Below are 6,933 nucleotides of genomic sequence, written 5' to 3'. Positions count from 1 at the left end.
TCGAAGGACATTGTCTCATTTTCCAATATTTTTGCCACCACAAAGAGCGTGGCTATAAATATTTTTGTACTTATCTTTTTCCTTATTATCTCTTTGGGTTATAATCCAAGCAGTGCTATGGCTGGATCAAAAGGCAGATAGCCTACATTTATTTTTTTAATTATGTCTACCCATCACTCCTAATTCTGCCTTCCCCCACTCCCCCGGGACAGAAGAAGCAGAGCACATATAAGAGATACCTCAAGGATTAGCCCTTTAGATATTCGAAGACACCTATCATTTTTTCTTAAGTCTCTTCTTCAGGCTAATTATCCCTAATTCACTCACCTATTCCTTGTGTGGCCTGATTCTAAGGTCTTTTATCATAACAGTTGCCCTCCTCTAAACTCTTGTTCTATACCTGTCCTGTGCTTCTGACTGGAGAACATCTATCCTATGTAAGTTAGACCCAGACCCATCACTCTGTTCCCCTGTAATCTTCTTGCTACTATGCTTGTGTGTCCCAGGCTCCATTTCTAACCTGGCATCCTGAGCTCCTGCCCTGGGACACCATGATTTTGACTAGCGAGCCTTCAAGGACCCAGATCTAGCACTCTATGCCTCAGAGATCTACAAGCTAATCCCCTCACTTTCTTTTTCTGCTTTTGAGAACAGTAATCAGGTCAATACTGCCCCAATACTCCTCCCTGGTCCTCACATCTCTGAGTATGTTAACTTTTCCTATTAAAATGGAAGCTTCTTGAGGGCAGAAATTGCCTTACTTATTGAAGTCTTTATATCCCCAGCACTTAGCACAGTGTCCTTTTTAAAACATGGTATCCAGAAAGATGACACAGTGAACCTGGAGTCACAAAAACCTGAGCTCAAATCTAGGCACTTACTGAGCTTTGTGACCCTGAACAAGTCGCTTAATATCTCAGTCTCGGTTTCCTTTTCTGTAAAGTGGATATGATAATGACACCTCTTGGGTTTGTTTTAGGATAAAATGAGATGATATTTGGGAAACACTATGTAAATAGTAGTTACTAAACAACATGCTTCAGATATGATCTAACTAGGGCAAACTACAGCAGGATTGTCATCTCTCTAGTCCCAGATCCTCTGCCTCTCTTAATGAGGGCTAATACAACATTAGATTCTTCCGTGGCTACATCATGCTGCTGACTCATATTAAGCTTGCTGTCTTGTTTGATGTTGCTATCCCAGCCATTATATCATAATGGACTTTCTTCCCTTCTGTTACATCATACTGTCTTCTCTTCTCCCCCTCTTTATACCCCCCAAAATAATGTTTTCTCCATGGCTCACAACTGGTACAGAATTCAAAGGGCATTTGCTAACCCAAGCACAAAGGGTCTTAAATATTAAAAAAAAAACACCTTCCATCTTAGAATCAATAATTATGTATTGGTTCCAAGGCAGAAGAGTGGTAAGGATGGGCAATGGGAGTTAAGTGACTTACCCAGGGCCACACAGCTAGGAAGTGTCTGAGGCCCGATTTGGACCCAGGACCTCTTATCTCTAGGCCTGGCCCTCAATTCACAAAGCCAGCAAGCAACCCATAGCTATTTTTTGATGACAGCCTCAGTTATTTTGGAGAAAGCCAGTGTAACCCAATTCTCTGGATCCCCAGGGTCTAATAAACAGACTTCTGGACCAAACAAAACCACAAATGCTGATTATTAACAAAATATATATATTGATAAATAATATATGCTACAGATATGACTATATAAATTAATTAGCAGCATTACAAATGGTACTAATGGAACTAATAATTACAGTTCTTCATCAAAATAATAAAAATGCTGAATCTCCATATGATACCTCTTAGCATAGTCTCTCCTAGGCAATAGCCCTCAAAGGCAGAAAATTTTTATTCTCTGGTCCCCAGAATGCCCCAAGAAGTAGACCAGGCCAGTTAACTCTGAGTAGTAAAGATCTGCCCTCCTTCTCCTATGACAGGAACTAGCCAGGATCTTCTTACTTAGGTACAATAAGGCAGAGTTGTAACTAGGGTTTGGTCAAGAGGACTTTTTTTTTCCCTCAGGGCACTAACATAGGTGAAGGCATGCTTTCTTCCAGAGTCTGGAGACCATCGTTGCTGTTATTTCAGTTTCTCTATCAGCCTATACATAAGTCACCGGGCTGCCACTCCTAGGATTCTGCCATCATGGTGTCCATCTCCCAAGGCTTGAGTGCTCCTTCCCAGTAAGACCCACAATGGGGAAATGGACCAGAATCTTTGGGAGAAGAGACACCTCCTTTCCAGACTCATCTGCACTGGGGGGGGTCAGATTGCTTATAGCCTCTTTAATAGTTTTTACTAAGGGTGAAACAATTCCTAATTGGGGATGCTCACTTAGGGAAAGCAAAGCCACCCAGACACATTCAGGAAGAAGCAACCTCCCAAATTATACTCACACGTCCTCTTTTTTTTAGGATTGTCACAAAGCTCATTCCCTCTACTGCAAACTGAACTCTTCTACTGAAATGGTTTTTGTTCCCCTCTCACAGTCTCTACCAGGTCACAGACAAGAAAAGTATTCTAAGATGCTTTGAGATCCTCTGAACAGCTCAGTAAGTATAAGCCATTTTGATTAAAGCTATTTATAGTGAAAAGCGATTCAGGTCATGTTTCAGCTTTCTAGCCTGGGAGGCTCTTTGTCCATCTGAAAATGAAAAGATGCCTCATTCACCATCTATTATGAGAGTTTTATTTGATTTCTGGGTTCTCAAAATGCTCTCCTGTGCGTGACTGAGAAGCCAGTGGTGGCTAATTTAATTCAGATCCTGCATCAGTGGAGGTGTCATGGCCTAGTGGGCTAAGGAGCAGTTGGGAATTTCAGGGATTTGAAGCTCATCTGGTCCATTGTACTGCTGACTTGGGCCAACTTTTGAACTTTAGGACATCAATTTCCCCCTCTCTTTCCTCTTTATGTCTCTCTGAGCATGTCTCTCTTCCCCATCCTTTTCTTTTGTCTCCTTTCATTTCCCTTATGGGTCTTTTCACTCACCATCTCTTAGAGGACAGCTCCCAAATCTACATAGAATCATATATTTAGACTTGGAAGAGACCTAAGAAGTTATCCAGTGACATCCCATGCACCCCTCTTCTCACATACTCATTTTACTATTGAGGAAACCCAAACCCTATAGATTATATGATGTGTCTACATGCTCAGCCTCGGTATCTTTGCTTATCTCCCACTTTCCCCCAGCTCTTCTATCAGCAGAAGCAGGGAGCTTTGAGTTCTGTTTTGGTTATTTTAAGCTTGAGGTATTAGTTGGACCTGTAGGTAGAGTCACCCTGTGGGAGGTGGGAAATGAGCAAAGAATTTGGGTTCCTAAGGTCCCTTCTAGCTCTAAATCTATCCTCCTGTGTTCCTATGACTGTTGTAACAGTCTCCTAACTAGTTTTGCCTCCAGCTGTCCCCCTCTCCTATACACTTTCCCCAGTATTTCCAGAGTAATCCTCCTAATACATAGATCAAATCTTCTGCCTCCCCAGCTCAAAAAACTGCCAGGTCTCCCCAGTGAATACAAGATGAAACAAAAATTCCTCTCTCTGACATTCAAAGCCCTTCCTTGTCTGGCTCCTGCCTATATATCCAGTTTTATTTCACTCCCTTTCATTTGTTTTTCCTTTTAGTCAAACGAGACTAGACATTTCCTAAAATCGCATCCTGTAATCTCCCACCTCTATGCATTTGCCCATATTAAGGACAATCTCCCTCCCCTCTCTCTCCACTCTCTACCTCTCTGCTCATTGAAATCCTTCAGTAGTTTGAAGGTTCAGCTCATGCTGAATCTCTTGCAGAAAGTCTACTTGACCTCATAAGCTAGAAGTGATTTCTTGAATCTCATGATGTTCTGACTTCGCCAATTCTCTAATCATATTATAACCAATATCATAGTGAATTGTACATCTTATCCTTTTCCATGTCCCCAAACATGCCCAAGCATCAGATCATAAGCCCCTTGAGGTAAGAGGCTCTGCAGTTCTTCATCTTCATATGTCTGGTACTTAGCTCATTCCTTTCCACATAAGAATTGCTTAATAACCTTTTCTTGAATTCAGTCCATTTGGGAGTGCAGCCAATGGTGTCTGATTGAACACAGGGCGTGGCAGCCCTCAGAAATCCAGTGACTATCATGATCGCTGTGTATCTTTATGACAGCAAAACTTAGAGCTATTTCCAATGATCCACTGTAAACAAAACACATACATGTTTGTGTTAATACTTTTCCTGCTCCTGGGAACCCATCATCAAACAAAGTTGAGCCATTTCCTCTTAGAGTTCATTTATTTCCACTTTGGTTGTGATTATATGATGCCAAAGTAATGAGTTAACCGAGTCGTGGGGTGTGCTGGGGTGGAGAAATCAGCCAAACCAGTCGTCAAGTTTTGTGTGGACAAATAATAAGTTGAATGCATTTTTCTACTTTTTTAAAGTTTTTTATGGAATTATATGGACACAACTCTAGATTTTAGCTGGATCTTGGGCAATGCTTGTGTCTTTCCATATCCCATTGCCATCTGAACAATAACTAGGTGACTCAGTGGATAAAGTGCTGTATTTTGAGTGAGGAAGACCTGAGTTTTATCCAACCTCAGACACCGAAGACTTGTGACCTTGGGCTGATGGATAACTTAATTTCTCTCAGCCTCAGTTTCTTTAACTATAAAATGGGGATAATTTTAGGATTTTTGCATGGAGTTGGTTGTGAGAATTAAATGAGATAACATATGTAAAGTGCTTTGCAAAAAACTTAAAGAACTATATAAATGTGAACTAAGACTTTTTTTTTTAGGATCTCCTTCAACCAGTTAACTAGGATGTTTTGAGCGCCCACAGAACTGTGTGCCCTACATAGACCAGCCTGGGTACATATGGCATTCCCCAGTAGAATATAAGTTTATTGAAAGCCAGATACTATTTTTTTTTGTCTTTATATTCCCCAAACCATGGCCGGTGCAGAGTGGAATGGAATGAATGCTGTGAGAGTTATCCAAAATGTATATACCATGTTCCTTGACTTCAGAGAGCTTAAAATCTTGCATGAATGTATATAACAGATAAAGTCTGAGATCCTGGATGATTTGTTTCCCAATTCCAGTTCCAAGAAGTTTTACAAAGCATTGTATATGTTTTTCCCCACTTTTCCCATAGCTGAAATGTCCCTTAACTAATTTTGCTTGGTTTATGAAATGACTGGTATAACATGAGCTATGAAGTATCATTCATAAATGCTTCCAGCTGTGAAAAATAGCCTAGCACCTTCCCCTCTCAGACTTCCTTCAAAGTTGCAAGGGTACACTACTTAGTAGCTCTAGAAAAAGTAATGAGATTGTCACACGTCATTAACACATTTCATTTCTGTCACTAAATTGATTGGAAAACCCGATCCAATTGAGAACCTTTTTAATTTCAAGATGGCAATATCACCATCTTCTGAAACTATAGGAGAGCTGTTGCTGACAGATGTCTTGGGATGAGCCCTGAAATATTGTTGACAGATAGCTTGAGAAGGATCTTATTAAATTAGTGTGTCCGAAGAACATTAACATGTAGAATCAAGCTGTGTTTGGAAGCATGTGGAAAGAGATAGGGCTAAATTCAAGAAAAATCCAGGAAAAATTTCCCCAAAAATAAATGGTTAAAGGATATGAATATGTAATTTTTAAGGTAGAAATCCAAGCTGTCAAAAATTCTGGAAAAATACTCTCAAATAACTAATTATTAGAGCAATGAAACTTAAAGCAACACTGAAGTTCCATCTCATATCCATCAGGTTGGCAAAGGTGACAAGGGAAAATGACAAATGTTGAAGAGACTGTGGGAAAACAGGCATTTTGGTGCACTGTTAGTAGTGGAACTGAGAATTGGTCCAGTCGTTCCAGAAAGTAATGCCCCACCCTTCCAAAATTACTAACCTGTGTGTATCATTTGAACCAAGGATGCTGCTACTAGACCTGTATCCCAAAGTATAAAGAAAAGAGAAAGCTTCTTTTTAGTGATGAAGAGCTGGAAACTAAGGTGGTGCTCTTGTCAAATAGGAATGGTTGAACAAATTATGATATATGAATGTAATGGTGCACTATTGTGCTATAAGAAATAGTGAAAGATAAGGTTGTAGAGAAACCTGAGGAAATTTGTATGAACTGATGCAGAGTGAGGTCAACAGAACAAGAAGAACAACTGATAACAGTAGCAACTTTGTAAAGACAAAAAGCTTTGATGGATTTAAGAACTCTGATCAATGTAATGACCCATCAAGATTCCAGATGACAAATTGTGTTCCATGCATCTTGTCAGAGAGCTAAAGGACTGATGAAGAATGATGAGACTTAAATTTTTTGATATGTAGTGATTTGCTTATTATGCATATTTTAAAAGATTTTTGTTTCTAAGCCACAGCAACTTTTTAAAGATCATTTCTTGAAGTTAATCCTTTGAAGCCTTATGGTCCAAAGAGTATTTAAATTCTTTCTCAGAGCATAAAATTCAGGGAGGATGCCATTAAAAACCTTATGTTAAGGGTTATGTTTGTAAGGGAAATGAGAGTCTTCTGTGTTTTTATTACAAATTCGACATGAGAATCAAACAATGAATTATGACAATTTTTCCTGTTTTTAATTTTTTTTTAAATTCTGACCTTAACAAATATCTAAATAAAATGAAAATTCCATATACATTATGGTAAAAGGGAGATGTGCACCTGAATTTTCACACACCTGTTAGTTCTTATTTCTTTTTTGAGTATGTAAAATAAATAGACCAAGAAAGAAAAAGAAAAAAGTAGGGGGGAAAGTTTTCTTGTCTTTATCCTTCACTTTTAGCCCAATTTGTGGAGGTTGAAATGAATAAATATGTGAGCACCTTGGGAAGAGATAAAATTAGAAGGGTCAAAAAAGCATAGTTGACTTTT

This window comes from Gracilinanus agilis, chromosome 6 (genome assembly GCF_016433145.1).
Source record: "Gracilinanus agilis isolate LMUSP501 chromosome 6, AgileGrace, whole genome shotgun sequence".
In the NCBI taxonomy this organism is placed as follows: domain Eukaryota; kingdom Metazoa; phylum Chordata; class Mammalia; order Didelphimorphia; family Didelphidae; genus Gracilinanus; species Gracilinanus agilis.
Note: the sequence above shows the minus strand (reverse complement) of the source record.